The 25,362-nt window shown below is 34.7% G+C and overlaps 1 protein-coding gene across 2 annotated transcripts in view; it reads right to left on the reverse strand.

The window, feature by feature from the left end:
* LOC129756647 (uncharacterized) overlaps positions 1 to 13,086 on the reverse strand; it is an 80,873-nt gene extending 67,787 nt beyond the window's left edge. For both annotated transcript variants that reach the window (XM_055753569.1, XM_055753568.1), the window contains exon 1: positions 11,933 to 13,086. The gene's annotated coding sequence lies outside the window, so the exon portion shown is untranslated. The remainder of the gene's footprint in view (positions 1 to 11,932) is intronic.
* Positions 13,087 to 25,362: the final 12,276 nt, after the last annotated feature.

Consider the following 25,362-nt stretch of genomic DNA (forward strand, 5'->3'; position numbering starts at 1 on the left):
ATCCATTCCACCGAAAACATGTTTATCCTATTAACTCATACACGTAGTTTTATTGCTTTGATATTCAACAGCACCAGTATGCTGTCGTCTGTTTTATTTCATTCGCAGGGATCACCTCAATTTTATTTTTCATTTTTTCACTCAACACTAGAAACACCGATCAGTACAGGGGAAAAACAAGCACTACACACAAGCTGAACCAAACCAAAAGGACACGCATCGCTGATTTCGACCAAATTTAAACGATGGCACGAAAAGATCCACAGAATGATATCAAACAACGACTGTGAATTCTCCCAGTGCCAAGGTTCGATAATTGGTTGTGGCAAACTTTCCTACTTTTGGTGTCTCATTCTGGCCTTTTTTCCTTTCCCGGAGACGAACCTGTTCCCGAAACAAGGTGGATAGTCGTTGTCGAACACGTTGTTGATGAACACTATTGGACGCGATTTTTCGTGGATTTTTGTTTCAGTTTTTTCGACCAGGAACACTCACACACAGGGCCTAATGACGGCATTATCAGTGGCGCGTGGATCATAAAGAGCACGGCACGCATGGAATGATTTCATCGACCATCAACCATCCGAAGCCGGATCCCGTCCTGAATCGCCGATGACACCGGACACATAAATATCCCTGTTATTCCCGGCAATGAAATCCTTGCGTGTCGCGTCTGACTTCTTTATTTATTTTCATTATCATCACCATCACTCGGGAGGAAACCCGATTGTTTGCTTTCATTTTTGCTGTGTTCGGTGGAAAAAATGGAGGAAAAGTTCCTCGGACATATGCTTTTACTTTTTTTTTTTAGTATCAAGTTAATTTTTTTTTAAACACCAGGATTTAATAAAGTGAAATTGGATGATACAAGTAATAGAACAAGTATCAGATATTATAATTTATTTAAGGTGAGGCAGTCAACCATTTATAATTTAAAATACGGATACTAGCATAACTCTGCTATGATACGAGCACAAGAATGAACTCCTTAAAGCGGCAGTTCCTTATTTGCTTTTACGACGTTTTTTCCACCTGACTGCGACCACGCCGTGATGGCGTCTTCGAGCTGATTGCCTTATAACACATATCTACTTACTTATCCATGTAGGTAGGATATTAAACGGTCGATAAAGAAAAATACGAGAAAATTCTGAAATGCGTTAGGAAGTAGGAAAATCTGAAAATCAGAAAACCGGAAAATCTTAAATGTAGAAAGTCAGAAAATCAGAAAACCAGAAAGTTAAAGAAATTAAGAGAGGTGTAGGAAATTCAGATGGCCAGAAAATTGAAAACTAGAAAGTCAGAAAGTCAGAAAGTCAGCAAGTCAGAAAGTCAGAAAATCAAAAAGTGAGCAGCCAGAAAGTTAGAAAGTCAGAAAGTCTCAAAGTCAGAAAATCAGAAAATAAAAATAAGAAAATCAGAAAGCCAGAATGTCAGATGGTCAGAGAGTCAGAGAGTCAGAAAGTCAGAAAGTCAGAAAGTCAGAAAGTCGGAAAGTCAGAAAGTCAGAAAGTCAGAAAGTCAGAAAATCAGAAAGTCAGAAAGTAAAAATGTCAGAAAGTTTGAAAGTCAAGAAGTCAGAATGTCAGAAAGTTAGAATGTCAGAAAGTCGGAAAGTCAGAAAGTCAGAAAGTCAGAAAGTCAGAAAACCAGAAAGTCAGAAAGTCGGAAAATCAGAAAGTCAGAAAGTCAGAAAGTCAAGAAGTCAGAAAGTCAGAAAGTCAGAATGTCAGAAATTCAGAAGGTCAGGAAGTCAGAAAGTCGGGAAGTCTGAAAGTCTGAAAGTCGAAAATTCAAAAAGTTGGGAAGTCAGAAAGTTACAAAGTCAGAAAGTCAGAAAGTCAGAAAGTCAGAAAGTCGGAAAATCAGAAAGTCAGAAGGTCAGAAAGTCAGAAAGTCAGAAAGTCATAAAGTCAGAAAGTCAGAAAGTCAGAAAGTCAGAAAGTGAGATGATCAGAGAGTCAGAAAGTCAGAAAGTCGGAAAGTCAGAAAGTCAGAAAGTCAGAAAGTCAGAAAGTCAGAAAATCAGAAAGTCAAAAAGTAAAAATGTCAGAAAGTTTGAAAGTCAAGAAGTCAGAATGTCAGAAAGTTTGAATGTCAGAAAGTCAGAAAGTCAGAAAGTCAGAAAGTCAGAAAGTCAGAAAATCAGAAAGTTAGATAGTCGGAAAATCAGAAAGTCAGAAGGTCAGAAAGTCAGAAAGTCAGAAAGTCAAGAAGTCAGAAAGTCAGAAAGTCAGAATGTCAGAAATTCAGAAGGTCAGAAAGTCAGAAAGTCGGGAAGTCTGAAAGTCTGAAAGTCGAAAATTCAAAAAGTTAGGAAGTCAGAAAGTTAGAAAGTCAGAAAGTCAGAAAACCAGAAAGTCAGAAAGTCTGAAAATCAGAAAGTCAGAAGGTCAGAAAGTCAGAAAGTCAGAAAGTCATAAAGTCAGAAAGTCAGAAAGTCAGAAAGTCAGATGGTCAGAGAGTCAGAAAGTCAGAAAGTCGGAAAGTCAGAAAGTCAGAAAGTCAGAAAGTCAGAAAATCAGAAAGTCAGAAAGTAAAAATGTCAGAAAGTTTGAAAGTCAAGAAGTCAGAATGTCAGAAAGTTAGAATGTCAGAAAGTCAGAAAGTCAGAAAGTCAGAAAGTCGGAAAGTCAGAAAATCAGAAAGTTAGAAAGTCGGAAAATCAGAAAGTCAGAAGGTCAGAAAGTCAGAAAGTCAGAAAATCAAGAAGTCATAAAGCCAGAAAGTCAAAAAGTCAGAAAGTCAGAAAGTCAGAAAGTCAGAAAGTCAGAAAGTCAGAAAGTCAGAAAGTCAGAAAGTTAGGAAGTCTGAAAGACAAAAAGTCAGAATGTCAGAAAGTCAGATCGTCAGAAAGTCAGAAAGTCAGAAATTCAGAAAGTCAGATAATCAGGGAGTCAGAAAGTCAGAAAGTCAGAAAGTCAGAAGGTCAGAAATTCAGAAATTCAGAAAGTCAGAAAGTCAGAAAGTCAGAAAGTCAGAAGGTCAGAAAGTCAGGAATTCAGAAAGTCAGAAAGTCCGAAAGTCAGAAAGTCAGAAAGTCAAAAATCCAGAAAGTCAGGAGGTCAGAACGTTAGAAAGTCCGGAAGTCAGAAAGTCATGCAGTCAGACAGTCAGAAAGGCAGGAAGTCAATACAAATTAGAGAGTCAGGAAGCCAGAAAGTACGGAAGTCAGACTATCAGAAATGCAGAAAGTCGAATACACAAAAAGTCAAAAAGCCCGATAGCCAGGAGGTAAATAGCCAGGGAGTCAGAAAAGTTAAAAGACAGATAGTCAGGAAGCCAGATAGTCTGAAGTAAGAAAGTCAAAAGATAGAAATTCAGAATTTTTCAATGTCAGAAAGCCAGAAAAACAGAAAATTAGAAAGTCATTAGTCGAAAAGTCAAATAGTCAGAAAGTTAGAGTGTCAGGTAGTCTAAAAATATCAGGGAGTCAAAATATCAGAAAGTGGAAATATCAGAAAGTCACAAAGTTTAAAAGCCAGTAATTCAGTTTTCTGCAATCGTTTATAATTCTTAAAGTATTTAAACTAAAAATGAAAACTCATTTCAAATTTTGGTATCACATTGTTTATTCTTAAATTTTCAATTGTTGTATTCAATTGTTTTATTTAATTTTAAGAGTTCAATCACACAAAAGAAATCACTGAACTTACGGATAAATAATATCTTTCCCCACTGACGGTTTATAATTAATTCAACTAAATTCACCTCGGTCCGGACTGTCTGTAGGATGAATGAGTCCACCTGCAGCCTATTGAAAAAGGTTGAAGCGAAAAAAAAGCTATTGAATGAAGACGGTCTGGTGCCTCATCACATGTGCGAGCAACCTTTCGTGATGTCGCCTACCCACTTGATGTATCCAATAGGTTTACGTATGTTTTCTTTCCTTCTATCATTTCGTTTCATAAAAAAAAAATCATTGTAAATTTGCGGCCACTCCTCTACTAATCTTTATAGGTTGAAACAATTATCTGGTTATTTGAAGTTTTGATTGAAAGCCTGTAATAACGACTAGCTAGTTGAGTAGCTAGCTAGCAACCTTCTAAATAATGCAACGACTAAATGTTTAATTTTGTCATGGCTTTTGGGATGACCTTGTTCGGAAGTTTAGTGTCGTTGATGGGTAAATTATAGGTTTGCAACAGCTTTTGAAAAGATTAATGGTATACTAAGGGGAATGAATCTGAAATGGGGAATTGACCATTTAATAATATATTAAAACAGGAACAAAAATATAGAGTACTAGCATAAGTACATAGCTATTTATTTTATTTTTTTTTTGGAGGTTTCAAAGTTCTTAATTCATATTTATTTGGATTTTTTCCGATAATAAAAGGCTAAATTTTCATGTTTATTTCTAATTTCATGTTTGAAAACTCTTGCAATACAATACCAATGTACATAGTCCCATATTGTACCAAAACTGAACAAATGGACAGGAAAACTCGTGTATATTTCGAAGACAAATTGAAAATTATTAGCAACTTGTCGGCAGTTAATTGTTTAAAGCATGTTCTGCATTAGTGACCAAATTTTCCATAAGCTGATTTTTAATAAACTTAAAAAAAAATCAAATCAATGCATTGAAAAAATCTAGATTAAAAAAATTCCTACTTTCAAATTTTTGAAATCCAAAATAAATCTAGACAAATGAAATGGAATTTAAAATAGTTTTATCTGATAAGTCAGTTTTGAATCAAGTACCAAAGAATAGGATCATGAATTCTGATACTTAAATCTGAAATTTGGTGTCCAAAAAATCATCATTATTTAAGCGAAATTTCTTTTTCGTAATAAGCAAAAAAAACAAGAACTCTACACTTTACGGAAAAAAAACAACGCAGCTATATTCAAGCCCGAGCAGACTTTGATGCCTAAATCGATATCAAAGTGTAACCAAAATGAGTTTTCGATACCAAAATGATAACATAATTGAGCGTCACAATTCACCCAATAGCAAAATAAGGTTTCATTAAAGTATAAATATTTTAAAACAATGATGGAAAACCAACACTAAAGTAAACAGTAGCACTTTAGGGTGCCGGTTTTTCCACGATAGCTAAACAAGGCATCATTAAGATTCATTAATTGTCATAGAGCAGAAAAGTGAGATCCTGATGGTGGCATGATTTGGCATTTTATTTTATGAAAAATCTTTTTCAAATATTAATTTAGCTACAATTAAAAAAACTAATTCAGAAATTATCGGCATAGCGCGCATTTTTAGTGTTGATTTCTCAGACATGGGCAAATGAGGTATATTTCAGGTATCATTGCACAGGGAACACCATTTTGTAATGTCTGTTTAGAAAAGGGAATTTTGGATGAATTTATAACATGATAGCTTAACTAGGCACTTAAAACCAAATTTTGATTTTCTTAGCAAAGGAACTGCAATTTAATCTATTCTAGTTTCATTTTGATACCTTGATTAGCCATAATTTTTCAAGGAATTTTTAAAGCACAACGATGCCAAATTTTGATCTCAATATTCATTTTAAAATGGTGGTAAAACCAGGTATCATTAAGGTTTCAGTGAAACCTTCACTTGGCATGATTATGGTATCGACATATGTAAATGCGGAACCAAATTCTGGCTTTGTTCCACATTCATTCGGGCAAAATGATACCAAATTTTGTTATCATGGCATGATGATGATGAGTTTAGGTATAATTTTGCAATAAAATTCTGCGCAGGATACTATCAGATTTTGTTTGTTTTTGAAAATTTGTAGTTAAATTCAAATACAGACCCCGTTTGTTTTGGCAACACACCCGTAAATTTGATGTTGCCAAAATCGAATATTGTCAAAATCGAACGGAGTCTGTATAAAAAAATATTAAAATCAGTTTTTTGGAAGGAAACTCTACTCTACAAAATGACTTCAAGATGTGTAAAGACATCATTCACAATTTTTTTGCAATGATATTCTTTATTTTAGCCTTTAGGCCGAGAAGCAATAAAGAAATTCTAAATGTTTTACAAAAAAAAATCTGTGTGCTTCAGAAATTTTCAAACAATAATCTGAATTTGTAGATCAAATTTTTCGGCCTAGCGGTGAAAAGTGATGTCCTTTTTAGTAGGGACATCTAAAGATTATGAATTTTTTTTTATATAGGTGCATAGAAGGTTAGATGAAATGAATGATGTTGAAAATGAGCGGATAGAATTTATTTAGAAGCAAATCATCACATATCAAATTTTCGTTACCGGTAATACCGCTTCATAGTAGTAGGCCCGTGAGGAACAAAAATTTGATATGTGATGATATGCCTCTGAATAAATTCTACCCGCTCATTTTCAACATCTTTCATTTCATGTAACCTTCTATCCACCTATATAAAAAAAAATTCATAATCTTAAGATTTCCCTACTAAAAAGAGCATCACTTTCCACCGCTAGGCCGCTAAATTAAATCTACAAATATAAATTACGGTGATTAATCCTTCAAAAATAATCTGAATTTTCGCGTCATGAAATACAAAATGTAAATTCTTAAAAATTCAATATTGGCATATCGATGAAATGTGAATTCTTGAAGAAATATGCTAATTTTAACACCTGTCAAACTTTCATCATACTTTTTTACTCATCATTTTTAAGAGAAATTTCAATTCTGAAATTCTTTCTCCAAGAATACTTTATTGTTTCACCGATATGCCGGAATACAAATTTACAAAATCAATCAAAGCGTAGTAAACTTATAGTAAGAATATTAAATCAAAATTTGGTTGATTTTTCAAAATCGAGACCAGGGAGTCGATTTATGTAATTATTCAAAAAAAAAAATGCACATTATGCAGGATTTTATTTTTCAAATACCGAATCATGGAGTTAAAAAACAATATCTACAGATTCCGGTACAAGATCAAGATTCAAATATCAATTCTATGTTTCTAAAAAGAGTCCTAAGTTAAGAGTTTAGAGTTGTTTTTTTCGAATTTTTATTTCTTAATCCCAAATTTATTCTTCTGAGGAAAGAACAAGTTCTTCTTGTTTACATTCTGAGGAAAGATCAAAAGAATTATGAATATGTGTTATCGTATGCTATTTTTAAAATGAGAGATTTAATTCGTTCGTTGAGAGTTCATCACTCAGCCTTTTCCGTTCAGTGTGATACAATTTATCTTGGTAAAATGTAATCATTTCAATACATATAGGAATTTGAAAACCGAAATTCATAACAGAGTAACATATTATTACATACATCAAAGATAAAGCTTAAAAATCACAAAGAATACCTTTTACCATATAAATCTGTTCTATGGTGATGCAAATTGTAAAATTCAATTTTCAGAAGAACTAAAGATTCTAAATCTATATTTTTTTAAATACATTTTCAACGATGCATTAAAGAAAAAAAAAATTTAAAACTGATCCCGTGAATCGAAATATAAATTTAAGAATGAAGTTTGAAATCCGAATTTTATATGTGAGCTATTTCAATTTGAAGGAACTTTTAGAAATGTGAGTGCAGTTGATCGACCAATGTTTGTTATCGATGCAGATAAATAGATTTATTTTTCATGACTCTTCATGGAGTTGTTGGCTCACTTTGGTGTTCTCAAATGAAATTTGAGAATTCGAGAGTTAAGCTATACAATGGGTTTTTTTTTGTACAGAATATTCACAGGAACATTGCAGGCGGTACTTTTAGAAACCCTTTAAAGCATATTTACAATTTTTTATATAAAATTCATAATAGCTGTATATATAGCTTTGAAATAAGGTTTTATTTTATTTTCAAAAACATCGAACCCAATCTAACTCGAAAATAAAAATGTTAGAAATCTGAAAAAATATATGTGTTTTTCATTCGTAAAAATGAACCAAATTTTCCATTTTGGGGAAGATTTAAAGACCCCCGGCGCAAATTATCAGATAATAAAGAATATCCCCAAATATTAAAAAAGTTAAGAGTTGAAGGATTGAATCTGAAAATCCATAGTTGGCTTTTTGACATCTCCTCCAAAATTGAAACGTTTTATAATCTGCTTTGAATTCCTTATCCAACAATCAATCAATAAAAAAATGAAAATTTTTCATAGCTAAGTTTAAATTTTTGAAGACCACTGTATCGACTGTACCCATAAACCTTGGTTAACTGCCATATTCACATGTAGGGTGTCCATTTTTGGGTTCCCGGGCATCGGGAAATCCGATGACTCATTCTTGGAAATTCTCGGGTTCCCGGGAAAAAGTAAAAAGGAGATATTCTACCCTGTAGGGGAGAGTGGGGATACTTGATCCCCTTTTCTTATTTTCACCATATCTTTCTGGAAAAATTTAGCAACTCGCCGTCTTTGACATTTTCTGACAGCTTGTAACTTCAAGTTTCTATGCTCAAAAAATTAGATCAATACTTGAACCCGTTGATGAACTAGGAGCATTTTCGTGGGAGTAAAAAAATTGCGATTTTTCTGAAGTTAGGGGAGACTTGATCCCCTATTGAAGGAGACTTGATCTTTTATTCAGGAAGCCCTAATCCTTGTATAAAAATCAAACAAAACCCCAAGATAGAATGTTAATTGACTATTTTGGTCATGTTTGTTCTCATTTCACAATTTATAGCAGACATAAGAAGAAAATTCTATAACTTTGTCTCAACGCTAAAGACATTCATACTCAAAGGCGCTATTTTTTATAATTAAGAGAAAATTAATTATTTTTGCTCTTTTCTCCAGACAATTTTTTGATAAATATTAGTTTTTGGATAAATATTAGTAATTTCGTAATCAGCAATCATAACAATCAATTCAGAAGAAGAATATGCCGTTTGGAAGGGGGATCAATTGTACCAAACTCTAGGGGATCAATTGTACCCATAATCAACATTTTAGAAAACTTTTTCTGAAAAAAGTTGAGAGTTTTCCATTGCTTTGAAAATATGGCATTATGAAGTTAATTTTACGATCGAACGATTGATACATTGGAACAAATATTTTTTTCATAATTTTCCCATGTAAGGAACATTTTAAAGTGATGAAAAAAGATCTTCAAGTTACATTTTGTGAAATTTTTCAAACAAAATTCAATTACTCAAACAATTATTTTGTTAAAAATTTTTAAACTACAAGCATTGTTATTTTGCTCATTTTGGCACATTTTTCTAGAACATTTGATCTTTGTAAGACATTCCAGGTTCAAGATATAGCTAAGGAATCAAATATCCCCAGGGATCAAGTATCCTCATTCTCCCCTACTACATACGAAACAAATATTTACATGTGGTATTTTAAAATTATTTCGCCTAATTTATTATTGTGAAACGTTTTACACTTTTTAAACAATCAGAAGTTTTAAAAAATGCCATAAATTTCCTTACAAAATTTTACTTCTTTTATAATGTAAGCTGTCTAGAAGGTTGAAAACTCTTACTATGAAAGTGAAGGCAAGAAACAACTTTTTCAATATCTTGAATTTTGATGAAGTAATGTAAAAAATCAAATAAAAATCGGTTTTAAATGGCTTATTGTATTTTAATACATTAAAATTGTTTGATACACAATATTGAATTATGCTTAAAAATGTTTGAAAATTCGGATTCATATGAGGGCTCTTAAGTGGGAGAGAAATAACTTTAAGCTTGTAATACTTTAAGAAAAACATATAATCCTTATGATAAGTTACCCACCGTTTAATTGATTTTTGTAAATCCTTTTTCGGCATATCGGTGAAAATTTATATTCTTGGAGAAAGAATATTAGAACTGAAAATTGATAATGATGGATAGAAAAGAAAATAGAAAATGCTCTTTCGCTCTTTTCAGCATCTGTAAATTTTCTTCTAACATTTCTACCCATCATTCAATTTTCAATTCTGATATTCTTTCTCCAAAAATATACATTTTCGCCGATATGCCGAAAATAAATTTTCAAAAAAGAAAATCATATACTTAGTTAATCAGTGTATTTATGAAAAATGGTTTCAATAAATAGAGTGTATTAATATATTGACCGACATAAATGATTGCATTATTCTGCAGAACATTGAAATTATTGAGGAAGATTTCTCACTATTGATAGAAATTTACTTGCTAAAATTCAGATTATTCTTAAGATCTCTTAAAAATTTCCGATAACTACTAATTACTTTCAATTATTGTCGATTTTTGGTAACAGATTCTTTGTCATTTTAGACTTTTATCACTGGGTTCTCAGACAAACGAAATCTTTTCTTAAATTCAATGATATAACCATGTTTTTTTTTTTTTAAACTATAAAAGTCTAACAATCTTTTTCTTTCCTGAACCTAGCCATTTTTTCCAATTAAAGTCGTGTAAACTTCTGAAATTTTAGCTCTATTTGTTGGATTTGAGAAAACCGGGGTTTTCCGGGATACGGGAAATCCCGATTTTTTATATTCCCGAGAATTGCAGGTCGGAAAATCCCGGGATGGACACTCTATTCACATGCATTCATGAATGTCAATACTCAATTCGATAGTTAACGTAAATTTCTACTTTTGTTGGCTAGATTTTCCATATGAAATAAAAAGGATTTCCTTGAGTTTTAATTCTTTAATAATTAGAAAGAAAATGAGGCTCACAGAGCCAAAGGAGTATAAGTGCAGAAATGATCGATTTTGATTTAACGTAGCCAAACGATTTTTCATATTTCAAACTATACTTAGTGATTATTCCAGATTTTTCATATTTTGTTTACATACTTTTAAGTTCAAATGAAAAATACAAAGTTTCGAAAAATGTATGGAAAATGGTCAAATAGAACAACTTAAAAGCGTGTTTCTCGAAATTAGCTTCTTTGCACTTATACCCCTTTGGATCTAAGGGTTAAAAAAAAAAAACGAGCACACACACATAGGATCTCAGTGAAACTTCATGTTTCTTTGAAGAGATTTTCTTTCCTTAACTCTAAGCGTACATCTTTCGAAGTTATAATGGCTAGCATCTCACAAATGCTAAAACCACTAGACCACAGAAAGTGTACTATGTATGCCATGATCGGGATTCGATTTCATGAACCTTGGCGTTGAAGACTTGAGCTTTAACCACTACGCCAAAGCCGCTGGCTAAATGTAGTATATTTAATTATTGACAAGTACTTTTTTGAATTTTTTTTTGTCCAACGCCGACAAACTCAATTAAGCATACAAACAAGTTGGTGTTCACTTAATGTTGTGACTCACTGTATTCACAGCTCCAAATACAAAAAAAGTTAACTAATGAAAAAAAAAATCTGTTAAAATGACAGATACATCTGCCGGGCATACTTTATAAATGTTCATTGATTAACCGGTTAAAGAACTTGTCAGACATACATACATATGTAAACCAACTACAAAGTGTTAATACGATAAGCAAATCGGAAGTCCATGACAAAACATGTCGACTTTGGCACTGTTCTAAGCGCTAACCGGGGTCTGACTCATAGGAATTGACCGGCTGAAGCCGACATTCTGCCAAAACATCATGCTTAGCGTAAGGTTAATGGAGTGTATCTGGTTCAAGCTTCCTTGTCGATTGACCAGCAGCAGGAGTCCATCAATTGGATCCGATTCACACCACAGCAGAACCGGACCATCACCGATTGATGGTCGGGTCAGCAGAAGCAACGAACCTTCTTCCGCGGATCGACTCACTGAACCGTGGCAGGACATGTGGATTCATTGGCGTCTATCGCGGGGTTTTTGTTTTAAGAACCGGGTATCGGGTTCTTCGACTGGATTTAATTCTTAGTAGATTGATTTTATTGTCGCTCAGCTCATGTGTTTGGCGCAAATGGATTATTTTATCATTATCTACCACAGTTTTTTTTTCTTTTTTAAATTATAATTTAGTGTATTGTGTGAACAGAAACAAGCTTGGAAAGGCTAATTTCAAAAGATTTTTAGCTCATTAATAATGTATGATCGTCTCGCCGAATTCACTTAGATTAAGGTGTGTGGAAAAAATCAAGTAATACTTACGAAACCATAGCACCGTGACCGGAAAATTTATTTCAGACAATGAGGCTTCTGCCGCTCGCTGGAAGAACTTGACTTGACGATAGAACTCGACCGACGAATGCGATTTTTGGTTGGTGATTGGGGTAATTTTATGTTTTCAACTCACTGGTTACCACGTGGAAAATGTTTAACAGAAAAACAAAATCCAATTTTTAACATATACTTTTACACAGGGAAAAATGAAATTTCACTTTTGGGATAACTGGATGGATTTAGTTCACAGATATGGGAAAACCAAGGATAAAAAACTGAACAACTGAAGGGAGGATCTTGAGAACACGCGAGTCCACCATAATAGCAGAAGCACTACTGCTGGCCAAATGCTGGTCGACCAAGCAAGGTCTGTTTCGACGCACTAGTAGAGCCCTCTAATCCGAGGCGTTTGTCCTGTGGCGTGTGTGGCTCCGGTGAGCGCTCGTTATCCTTTAAAGCTGGAATCCGAACCAAATCTTGGTAATTCACAAAATCAAATGATTATTGGCCATGAGCGCCGGGGTTTAAAGTCTACCCTCGCTTGCTCGCTCACTCGTGAGTACAGGTAGGAGTTCACACTACTTCTGCTTGCTGCTGGTATCAAGAGTCCTGCTGAGCCTTTCGGAAGAGTCCTTTTCCCCCTCCAAGAAACGCGGTGCGACGACTTCCGAGAGGAGCCACCTCCTGCCACTGCACACCACTAATTCAACAAACAAATTCCACGCGAGGCAAGCAGCAATTGGTTCTAGGCTACTTTATTCCCAGGCACCAAGAACCTTACCGGAAGCAGCGGAAGGACCGAGAGGGGGTTCAAACACTTGCTATTCGGAAAGACCGCGATATACCACACGCCACCATACGGGCCTTTTTCCAGAGCACGGCTACCCAAAGCAGGTATTATCCTTGCTAGGTTGCGAACAGGCGAACGTACCGATTGGAACTGTTTTGTATTTTGCGTTACTTCGGTAACCGCGCGATGTGTGTAGCGTATCCTTGACAACAAACCAACAACCAAACTAAAATACCTAACTATTTAGGCGACTTATGTACACACAACAAATTGCTCACGACCATTATACCTACACGAGGTCCGCGTGATAGTTAGTCCGCCGATCTGCCTCCGATTGTGCCTCCTCGACTTCTGCTCGTTTGCTCTTGCCTGCTCGCTACACTTGCCACTTGCTGGTCTGGTCGTCGCAGCAGTTTTTCAGGTGGCATGGGAGCAGAAAAATAAAATACAACCAAAGAAAACAAAACACAACAGCAGCGAACAGCAGAAAAAAACTACTCTCGATGAGCGACAAGCATATAACATAGAAAGAAGAAAAAAAGGAGCACGAGCGCGGTTGACGGCGACGCGACGCTCTAACATCATGATGACGATGATGGCATGGCACATGGCACAGCAGAAAACATGGGATCGAAAAGCGGCCGGTGTCGGTGTGGCGCGTACGAGAGAGAGTCAGAGCCCGCGCTCGGGCGCGGAGGCAAAAAAAAAAATACATTTTCCAGCATGGAACGTTAAAGAGTTCGTACCTGCCTATGTTTTTTCCAGCTTATCCAGCTAATGCTTCAACCTGCCACGGCGAGAGAGTTTGAGCGAATTTTAGAGCCCCCTTCTTAAGGTAGAAGAAAAGCACATTCATGACGATGATGATCGGTGCTGAGCGGAACTGAGCGGTAGGGTGGATCAGCTGGTCCTCGTTGAGACGTTGGAGATCGTTAATTTTTTTTCCCTCGGGAGTTAATTGAATTCATTGCGATAAGGCTCGAGATCACCTGTGGCAGACGACGAGAGACGAAAAAACACTTAATAACAATACTGACGATTAAACGCAATGAAATACCTACTTCTGCATTGTTTGAAGCAAATATCGTCTATTTTTCAAATCTTGTAGGTACACATCTTATAAATTATTATGGAACGACTCAAATATCATAAGTTTTATTTATTCCTCTTTGAGAAAATGGTGAAACGGTTGAAGGGATATAAGGTAATACACGAAGTTAATACCTTGAGGTAGTAAAGGATAGGTAGAAATTGGGCAACTAACATAACAATTGAATGATTCTTTTTGAACTTTATGTTACAATGTTTTGGATTTCTTCATATTTTTTCTGTGTTTCACCCAGGTAGTAAAATGTTAAAATTATAATAAACGGTATTCAAAAAATCCTTTAAGAATTTGTTGCTTCTCTGGGTCTAAGACCAGAAAATTGGGTCATTTATGAGACGAAAAATTGCACTTCAACCTCTAACATTAGATGGAAAAGTGATAAATTCCGAATCGCAGGTAAAATATTTAGGAAATTTACTTGACTCGGCATAATGCCGCCTACAAAGTGCTATCCCGAATTCTACTCCGCCGCCTGACGCCACAAGCAAATAGATTCGTGAGAAGTCATCAGGCCGGCTTCATAAGGGACGGTCTACGACGGACCAGATCTTCACATTACGGCAAATCCTCCAAAAATGCAGTGAACACCAAGTCCCTACGCACCATCTAGGGGAAAGGTTTCCAAAATGGGCCTATCGGGTTAAATGACCCTACGGCCGTTTGACGAAATGGCTGACAAGACAACAAATCTAATCAATGCATTTTGAGGGTGATACGCTTTGAACATAAGGCAAGAAAGTATTTTATGAATAAACTAACTCAAAAAAATTTAAAAATTCATGCAAGGTTTTGATACCTTTTGATGTAATATTTTGACTTTTAAAATTTTCTCGTAAAGAAGCTCAAAACAAAAAGTTGGGTGGTTTTTGTTTCTTATTCAAATGAACCTTAGAAGTAAAACAAATTTAAGCTTTTATGATGGTTTCATAATGATGGGAAAGTGGAATAAGAGAGTGTTTTTGTTTGCCCCCATCATGTTTGTAAAATGCCACTACCCTTAAATAACAGGTTAAATAGAATAAATGTATGATTTTTTTGTTTATTCCATAAAGTTATAAAAGACATAGATTTTTATAAAACTTCAGCTTTGTCGTATGAATGTTATCAGTTTCTAGCATTTCCAATGAAATTATACGGAAGTATCGCAAAAAAAAACTGAAATTTTACCTAAAACATAAATAGGCGCGTTTAGCCAGCACGGCTTGAGGTTCGGCGTTTTTGACAACAGTTGTAATCAAATCAATTTCTCAAAAACGGAAAGAGATTTTAACATAAAAATAACTCCAATGTATAGAAAAACAGATGTCTGCTCATGTGTATATAGTTTTTGTACACATATTCGATGTAATATTTGATTAAATCAGTATTCTGCTTAATAGGCGCATATAGCCCGCTCCTCCCCTATTCATCGACTTCAAAGCCGCATACGATACGATCGACCGTGTCGAGTTCATTTGAATCGTGCAGGAGGCTTCGACAGGGCGATGGTGTATCTTGCATGATGTTCACCGTTTCGCTAGAAGGTGTCATTCGACGAGCGGTGGTTGAAATGCGGGGCATTATTTTCAACAGATCCAGTCAACTTATCTCCTTTTCTACGATATTAACATAGTCGGCAGATCATCTGCTGCGGTGGAGGAGATCTACCGCAAATTGAAACGCGAAGTAGGAAGGATTGGACACAAAACACACGACGTATTACAGGACACGACACCTGTATTCGTCGAAAGAGTGTCGCATCATGCGAACTTTTGGTTGATCAGGTTGAAAAGTGGAGATACAATCGGCGGGTCATCTTCGTTCATCAACGGTTTCTCGGCCGTGCTGATGAACATAGACTCCCAAGCGTTAAAGTGTCCAGGTTTGCGTACATCACCCGCCGTAAATTTAAAGTGCGGCTCAAAGAGCATAAGAATGCCGTTGAAAACAAAAGGATCAATGAATCGAGCGTGGCCGCCCACACAACAGAATTTGACCATTCCATTGACTGGGAAAAGGTCAAATTAAAAAAAAAAATGCGTACGCAAACCTGGACACCTTAACGCTTGGGAGTCTATGTTCATCAGCACGGCCGAGAAACCGTTGATGAACGAAGATGACCCGCCGATTGTATCTCCACTTTTCAACCTGATCAACCAAAAGTTCGCATGATGCGACACTCTTTCGACGAATACATCAGCAGTGTAGGAAATTGGTTACGTTAATCGTCTTCAAGTAATCAGTCGGACATCGTCCTGTAGATGGGCAACATCGAGCCCGAAACCGGTCGACAAAAAAGGTAATTTTAAACCCTTTTTCCGTTAAGTAAGAACGTTAAGTGTCGTGTCCTGTAATACGTCGTGTGTTTTGTGTCTAGTAAAAGTTCTTACGTGAGCACATATCGTTTAAAATGAGAGGAAGGATTGGGTTGATAATTAATACGTCCAAGACGAAGTATATGCTAGCCTGCGGATCCTAAACTGAACGAACCCGCTAGTCGAAGACTTTGCCTATCTCGGCTCTTTTGTGACTGCACTGTAGACAATGACACCAGCCGTGAGATCCGGCGGAGAATGATCAGCGGAAGTCGTGCCTACTTTAGTCTCCCCAAGCAACTGTCGCCGAGAAGACTTAGCCCTCACATGACCTGTACGATCGTTTGACCGGTTGTTTTTTTGGTTTTAAGAAACATCTTTGGCGGCGTACAGGAGGACGGAGTGTGAAGGCGAACGATGAACCACGAGCTCGCTTGACTCTACGGCGATCCCAGTGTCCAGAATAGAGATGTACAGAATATTCGGCGCCGAGTACAAAAAACATTAGGCCGAATATTTATTATTAAAATATATACAATAACATAATTGTCAAATTTTTCAATGATTTTGGATAATTTATAAAATATCCAATAGTTATGTTAAAAAAGCTACAAAATCCTCGAGAACTTGGTTTCAGTCAAACATCTAAGTGTATCCGTGTATCTTTCACAGTAGATAGCTTTAAACTTGGATTGATGTTATTCCAGATTCTCTTGAAATATACAGGCTTGCCTATAAATGTAACAAAAAATTTGAATCTGGACGTGATGCCCGGATATTGTTCGAAACTTCCCATATTTTGACCGGGTTATATCAGATTATTTGCCAAATCAAATAAAAAACTCATTTTTTTTAAATTTATTTTAAGATTTGGATAAAATAAGAAAATAAACATACATTTTTGTTGAATCCTTAGTTATGATTTTAAGACTGCTGCTGATTTAATAAAAAGTTTAAATTTCAATTCATTTTATTTCACTTTACTTCTTTCTTGTATATTTTTTGCCGAGATTTTGTTCAGATTTGCCCTTTTTTATCACAATTTTTTTTTAAATCGTCTTGAGCTGCCGACCTTGTGGAGGAAAGAATGGTATGCTTAAGCTTAAAGATCATCGTTCTTTTAAACAACTATTTTATAATATTTCGCTCAAATTTGACTTACATCGAATTCGATTTCAAATGAGCAATTTCAAATTGTTTGGCACCTGTTTCGACGTGTATTGTTACAGTTTTGACAAGAACCCATTCTCTTTGGTGATAAACGCCCTTGAAGCGACAAGTCATCTGATGTCTTTTAATTTTTCATTTTGAAAATAAGAGAGACACCTATTTGAAAAAGATCTTGTAAAACATCGTCTGGTAATATCAACTGGCTGAAAATAATGAACTCAAAATATATGCCCCTCAAAGATGGAAGAAAACGAGGTTAGACCAAGTGAAGCGTGATCTGGCGAATAAGGGATATCCGGGAAATAGGAGAACGATTGCCATGGACCAAGTTGCTAATTTCAGGAATTATGTTCATCAAGTTATGGCGTGAAACGGAAAACTCTGAAAATAAAAAATATACTGGACTCGAAGATATCGTGGAATCCACAGATAGAGCATTTAATAGCCAAGGTTTTTTTTTTTAAACGATGGCTAGCATTTTCCAAATGCTAAAACCACTAACCCACGTGTACTATGTATGCCGTGACCGGGATTCGATCTCATACCCCCTGGCTTAGAAGACTTGAAGGCTGTCCTCTACGCCACGGGTGGCGGCCAAGGTTACAACGACTTTATGGATCTGCCTTAAATAGTAGGGAAATGAGGACTTAGGCCGAAAATTAACTACTGGATATTTGCAGGGCATAATAGGATCAAAAATCTTATGCCTCTTTAGTATGGTGGACCAAAACTGTGCAAGCTACTGCCCGGAAAAAATAAGTGAAGCTTCAAAAACTAGCAACGCTATCTATAACTGGAATCATGCTAAGCTCATCGAGCGAGGCTCTAATACACTTACTTAACTTACTTAATGATCCCGCGCCGATCCTCCGGTGCATAGGGCCGTGGTAAAAGACCTCCACTGTTGACGATCCGGAGCCAGCATCTTCACCTGGTCCCAGTCAAGATTCTCGTCGACAGTTCGGACTTCAGCGGCTAGGCTTCGCCGCCACGAACTACTAATAATTCAACCACTACATTAAACATTGAACTGGAGGCAGAAGATTGTGCCTTGAGATTCTCCAAAAACTAAACGCTCTATGCGGTGGATTTTACAGGGCATTCAAAAATCTTGAAGAAATTTAAATCTTAATCTTAATTTAAACTTATCGAAAAAAAAAATGATAACTGTATAGATCCCGTTTTCAACCTAGACATACCATCAAGGCCGCATTAAGGGGAGGCAATTGCGAAATTTTGCAAAAAATGTTTTAAAACCTTACGCATAAATTCATGTAATACATACGCAGCAGTTATTTTTACACGTTTTTTGTAAGGTTTTTTTTAACGGTTTTACTGTCCCGAATACTGACTTTTTCAACAATTCGGCAGAATACTCTGTTGAAAATTCCAAAAAAATACAAAAGCGATTGCTTCACTTGCCTTCTATTTCTTCCATCTTATTGCCCCTCATGTTTTTGGATCGCTGTTTTTCAATCAGATAATATTTCCAGATAATGTATTACAAGATCTTTATTAAGTAGGGGTGTCTCTGATTTTCAAAATGCCACCAATAACTGAAAGGACAGCAGACAGCTTGTCGCTTCTAGGGCATTTATCACCGAAATGATTGTGTTCCCGTGATATCTGGGACAAAACATGTTGAAACAGGAGCGAAGCAACTTGAAATTGCTTATATGATATTGAATGTCTCGATTTTGAGCTAGATATCTTCAAAATAGCTGTTATTAGAGTGTCCATTTCCAGGGCATTATGGCGTTCCCGAGAATCGGGAAATCTGACAATCCTTTTCCCGGAAATTCTCGGGATCCCGGAAAAAATTGAAAATGAAGATTCCAACACTCTACCGTATAAGAAACCTTATACGGTAAATATACGGTATTTTACAATTTTAGGTAGTAGTATTGAAAACATTGAAAAAAATATGTCTCAAAAATTCATTAAAGCAATTATAAAACCCAAGATCCAAAAACTAAATACTTCAAACGAAAAACTTGGCTAGTTCTTGTTGCAAAAACTTGAAATAATTGAGAAAGATTTTTCACTATCGATAGAAGTTGATAAGCTTGGCTTCAGGTTATTCATAAATTTAGTAAATTTTCAGATCACTATTCTTTTATTAAAAAATATGTCATTTCTTTGTCGATGATTTTGCCACAAACAACAGATTGCGAAACGGAAGTTCTAAATGATGAGTGCCCCGAAATAGAACAAAAAGATTCTTTTCGTGGCATTTCTTTATTGGAATTGTTTGGTTTAATAGATTTTTTGTCATGTTTCTCATTTTCACTAAGTTTTCGAACGAAAAAAAAACCTTTTTTATCAAATTAAATGTATTATCCAGTTTTTAGAATAAAAGTTTAAGTCTAGGCCATATATCATGGTGGAACAATCATTTTCCTTGTTTAATCTGATTCATTTTTTGAATTAACATCGTGTAAATTTTTAGTAATCTTGCTCATTTTATCGGTTCCGGAAATTCCCGGGATTTTATAGCGTTTCCCGGGATTTGGGAAATCCCGGGTAGGACACTGTAGCTGTTATTGAAGGTCGAATTTAAGCAAGTTATCTTCAAAATAGTTGTTTAAAACAACGATGATTTTTAACCTTAAGTATGCCATATTTTTTACCATGTGCTCGGGTAATTCAGTGCGATTTTTTGAAAAATAAAAATAAAAGGGAAAATCTGAATGAAATCGTGCCAAAAACATACACGAGGAAAATGGAAGAAAATAACTGGAAATTTAAAGTATTCATTTAATCACAGCAGCAATGTTGAAAAAAAAAATTAAATTTAAGTTAAAAAAACAATTTTGAACACAAAATATTAAAATTTACAAAGAGAAATTGAAGTTTTGAATTGGATTTAGCATATAGTTTGAATAAACTCGAACAAAATCCGAAAAGTTTTCAACTTTATCTGGGCATCTCGGCAAGATTTGACTTATGTACACTGCCGGCCATAATTTTTTGGTCACCCTTTTAAAAAAAACACGAAAATTTTGATCGGCCATATCTCAGCTTTCTTATGACATATTTCAATTTATTAGAGCTCATTCGAAAGATCGTGAGTGAAACCTTCTGTGGATGTTTTTGACAGAAAGTAAACGTTCAGTTTATATTACCTTAACTTAGCTTAGAACTCGCACATTTTGCAAAAACTGCACCTTGAATTAAAACCCGATCTCCTCAGGATGGGGTGGATCAAATTTTAAACTTCAAGTTGCATTCGAATCCTTCTATCACATTTATCAAAACACATTTGTTTAATTATGTGCAAAAAATTAGCAATGTACTTCAAATATATAAAAAAGCTACTTAAGTTATTGTCTAAAAGTTTGGGACCACCCCGTAGTATTGTGAAACATATTCAGTGTTTCAAAACTTAATCATAATAATTTCGAATCAAGTTTTTTGAGAAACAAACTATGAATTAAATAAAAATAAGAGTTACAACTAAAGCCGAATTTTAAGTCCAAGACAGAAATTGGGATGCAAATTCAATAAAGATACTCAGTACTGTCGATTGGTCCAATTTAAGCAACTTATTTTTTTTTATAGATTTTATTTTCAAAAATAGGGGGGGAAAAGGGTTTAGAATTTATGAGCCAATATTTATTTCAATAATAATGATTGAAAAGTAAAAGTGAAAAGGTATATTAATACCCGACGGGCTTGTGGTATAGCTCAGTTGGCAAGCCTGTTGTCTCCTGAGCAGATATCCGCGAGTTCGAGCCCAAGAGTAAATATCGAACACAGTTGTACCGGATAAGTTTTTCAATAACGATCCGCCAACTACAACGTTGATAAAGTCGCGAATGCCATAATGATGGTAAAACGACTATAATCGAAACAAAAAAAAATAGTTTAAGGAAATTTTAATATCCTTAATCCTTTGAAAGAACCTCCCTAATCCGATAACGCTCAAGAAATGGTATAGTGCGAGGATTGTATTAGCTTTTTTTGGTTGATAGTTTGATTATTGCCATTCGGCACAGGGTGAGATGTTCTCTACCCATACCCGACTTTTAACAGTCCCAGTTTGGCTGAGTTGGTAAGTATATAAAACTCACCTGTGATCCATTATACTGAGTTTCTCAGCAGCGGCTTTTCTCGGGTGCTTTTTTTTTATTCTTCAACCCTCCGTGGGTTGATATCGGGGTACATAGATAGCGCATTACACTCTCATGTTTGTTTCTCTCTTTTTTTTTTCTTTAATCATTCGCGCGGCAAGTTAAATTTTTACATGACTAGGGACAATCCGATGGTGGAGTAGCAAAAAAAAAATGAGAAAAGGAACTGCTCTGGTGATTTTCCGGCGAGGGAGAGAAAAACTATCGTTGTCGGTGACCGGCTTTTGCTTCTTCGCTTAGACTTGTGTTGTGGGCTACCTAAAAACATATGTATGTGTGCTTCAGTGTGTGTGTGTATGTTTATGGGCTGAAGTTAAAATCGTTCCGTCTTTTGAGTGGACCTTTTAGATTTGACACGCAGCAGTGATAGATTGATATCTTGGTTTGGTGTAGCTAGTTTTTCCTCACCGCGTAGCCATCTGACTCATCACGGGAAGTCAAAGTCGCACTGTCAAAGTAGTTTAGGAGAAAGTTGATATTTTTTGCGGACCAAATTCGGATCAATGAACATTCAAAATTTTACTACCATATTGCGTTTGGATGATCGATTGGCAAAGTATAAACTTAAATCCTCAGTAAATAAAAGAAATAGAATAGAAAATTATAAAGATTTTTTTTTAAATAATGGAAGTAGTGTTCAATAGCATTATAATTTTACTTAAATTGTGTTTTCGAATTTTTAAAAGCCATGTGCACAGATCACGTGAAATATCTTAGCTTGGGAGAATTTTTATCACTTTTTTAAAGCATTTTAACATATATTCTGATACGCATTATTTTCCCTAAGGGGACATCGATTTATTACATAATGATCATAGGAGAAGGGGGGAGGGGGGGTGGGAAAAGGTAGTAAGCTCGAGCGTTACGAAATGTGACATAGGGGAGTGGGGAGTGGGGAGTTGTGCTCATCGTTACGATACGATTTATTTCCATCGAAAAAACTTTATTTAAATTGCAGCTATTTCGATGCCATGCAATTTTAGCCGGGGAATGATAAGCAAATCAAAGTCTGCCAAGATTTGTAAGCTTAAACATGATTACGGCTGGTTTGTACCCTTTTCTCCTATAAAGATTCTGACAGAGATTTCTGAAGATCTGTATTGAATATCCATGAAATAACCGTTTAAACCCAAATATTAGACTCCCATGAACTCAATTCGTCTTTATGGTTAATAAAAATGCAGCTTTGGTTAATACCGACGAAAACTACTAAGTTAAGCATATTTTGCAAAACAAGTTATGCTCCTTGAACAAAATAAAGTTAACAAAGCTCATCAGCAAACAAGCACAGAACAGCTCTGAATAAGACAATCAATAAGTGTAAACAGAGATCTGGAAAGATATTTACTTTTTTAGTTGCATGTAATTTAAAGAAAGTAAAAAAAATATGTTAAAACTCTTTGAGGGGGGGGGGGGGGAGTTATGCATCAGCGTTACATAATTTACATAGAATGGTCCGTCACAGCGTTACGATTTATGACATACGGAGGAGGTCAAAAAGTGCAATGCATTTTTTGCGTTAAGTAACACTAGTTTACAACATTTTTTTAATTAAGTAAACTGAAGATCACTTTCGGAGGAGCAAAAATAAGGTTTTTCACTAATAACTTTTTTTCTTCACTGGACGTTTGCTTTTATGAAAAATTATCTTGAAACCTAAGTTGAGACATTTATTTATTTTTTATTTTATTTCACTAACATGTTTTCTATTTTCCTCTCTTCTTTACAGGTAGACTTCCGGAAATTATGTTTTGGATGAAAGCGAAGTGGCAAAACTTAAGATAAATAAAATATTTAAAATAAAACTTATTATTTTTTTTCAAAATTAAATATTTGTGGTGACTATTTCTGAAGAAAAAAAATAAATAAAGTAGACCAAAGAATAAATTTCAAACTCAAATCAAAATAACTTGGGAAAAAGGAAAAATTTTATAACATCAAACGAAAATGCTAAGGGATTTTAAATTTTGAATAAAAATATTTGAGATTTTGAATTGATTGCAACGTACGTACGTTTTTTGATTCAAAGGAAAACATTTTTTCGGATGCAAAGGAAAATGAATTTGAATCAAAGTTTGTTTTAATAAATTTTATCCCAAAATCAAAGGAAAAAGTCTTTTGTTTTTGGGACACTTTCTTAAATTTAATTTTTAATTGAGATTTAGCTCATTTTCGAGGTCGACATTCGAGAAAACGTATTGAAATTCGAAAACATATCAAACATTCATTTTGTGAATTCAGATTCCGAGTATATATTAAAAATTGAGATTCAGATTAAGCTCTTAAATGAGTTTCACAATCAAATTTACAAATTAACAATTGAATAAAAAAAAACCACCAATATTCGACAATCTATATCTCAGAAACCATCAAACCAAAAGCCGAAGTTGTTGTGTTTTATTTTTCAGAGTTTAATTTGATAATTAAATTAATGACATTTGAGTTATGTAACACATTCGCGCAAAAGATAAGACGAGATATTTCGTATTTAGTCCGCATGTTTAAAAACTATGAAAATTTCTATTTCGTTGAAGAATTCAAATCACAAACTTGATGATAAATTTGAGTTTATTTTGCAGAAAACTGTTTTAATTAAAAAAATATATTATCTACATGATAATAAAATTGATTTTTAACGAAAATATTTCCTGATAATGAATTCTGTCATCTTGCCTTTAAAAAATATTTGCAGAGAATTCTATAATCTTTGGTTTACTTATGAGAATTAAAAATATTGCAGTTTATAGTCTTAAAACTTAAATTTGGATCGTGTTAACAAGAATCAGATTAGATTCACAAAAATATAATCTATTACTTTTGAACATTTTATTTATAAAATAATCAAATCTCAATAGCTGGATAGAATTAGCTTATTTTATTTGGACGTAGAATTAGATTACTTAAAAAATTAAAGGCTTTTTGAAAAAAAAAAAAATAAACTGTACGTTCTATTCAAATGAGGTGAGTTCACCAGATTTTTGTGAAAATTTAAAAATTTCAACCACGCATCAATGGAAATAAATTTCCCATTTCATTACTAAAGTATACTTTATACAAATCTAGTAAAAATTTTAATGATTTTAGGAAATATTTCCGAAAGTTTCTTTAAAATTAAATAGGAAAAACTATTAATGTAAAATAACTTAAATATGAACTATCAAATAGTGTAAGAAAAATTTGTTTATTTTTTTTAAAAATTATGCATTGATTGAGCGAAAATGTGTTAGAAAAAAATAAGCCATCAAAATCCCCCCTTCATGACGCGGTTCTTCCTTCGGCCCTGGCTTGAGTGAGTTTTATCACGTTTAATTCTTCCTATACTAAGATTAGTACACTGCGGTTTTATAAATTACTAGCTGACCCGGTGTGCTTTGCTACACCTTTCAAAAACAAATGATATTTTCGGAAATTATAGAAATTTTTATTGTTTTATTGGCATTATTTTGAACCAGTTTATAACACAAATCAAAATCAATCGCTATGAAATGAGAGCTGCAGCTGGAGTTTCGAATTGCAATACAAAGATGACTTAAACTAATTTTCTGAATCTTGATCTATAAGTTCTGATCATTTTTATCTGTTTCTTTAAGCTTCGCCCTGAAAAAGGAGGGTCTCGAATTAATCTTACGCAAACAATCTAACTTATAAAATATGGTTGTTTTTGCTTGATATGTTCTGGATTTAAGCCCCTCTGTCCTTCCCATCATCCCGGTCGCGGAGGTCGTGGTCTTTAATAATCATACCCATTTTTTCGAGCCCAAAAATCTTCTAATATCAAATACAGTTCCATTGGTTGATAAGTTTTTAAGCTTTACATTATTCCTTTTTCCTTTTTTCCTTTCTTCCCCTCTCTACACTGTAAAGCGTAAGGGTCTATAACAATCGTAGAAACATATTTCGTTACCAAGTACCTTTCCATGCCA

Source organism: Uranotaenia lowii, chromosome 3, assembly GCF_029784155.1.
Source record: "Uranotaenia lowii strain MFRU-FL chromosome 3, ASM2978415v1, whole genome shotgun sequence".
Taxonomy (NCBI): Eukaryota; Metazoa; Arthropoda; class Insecta; order Diptera; family Culicidae; genus Uranotaenia; species Uranotaenia lowii.